Below are 321 nucleotides of genomic sequence, written 5' to 3'. Positions count from 1 at the left end.
TATATATTGCATTGATGGTCAGCAAATTTAAGAGAAACCCCATCTAGAATTATTGCTGTAGATTATTGATTCAGACAATGTCCAGTTCTTTAGTGTTAATTAAAAATGTTAGCTATTGGAGATGACCGAGGGCCTGCGGGATCCAGAATAGAACCAGAGCACAGACCCAGCAAGTGAATGAGAGGACCAGGGCTGTGGGATCCTGAATAGAACCAGAGTGCAGGCCCGGCAAGTGAGTGAGACAACCCAGGGTCCTCCGGATCCTGAATAGACACAGAGCGCAGGCCTGGAGAGTGAGTGAGACTGTCAGGGGCCGAGGGA

This window comes from Octodon degus, unplaced genomic scaffold, assembly GCF_000260255.1.
Source record: "Octodon degus isolate 3935 unplaced genomic scaffold, OctDeg1.0 scaffold00201, whole genome shotgun sequence".
Taxonomy (NCBI): domain Eukaryota; kingdom Metazoa; phylum Chordata; class Mammalia; order Rodentia; family Octodontidae; genus Octodon; species Octodon degus.
This window is presented reverse-complemented; position numbering follows the sequence as displayed.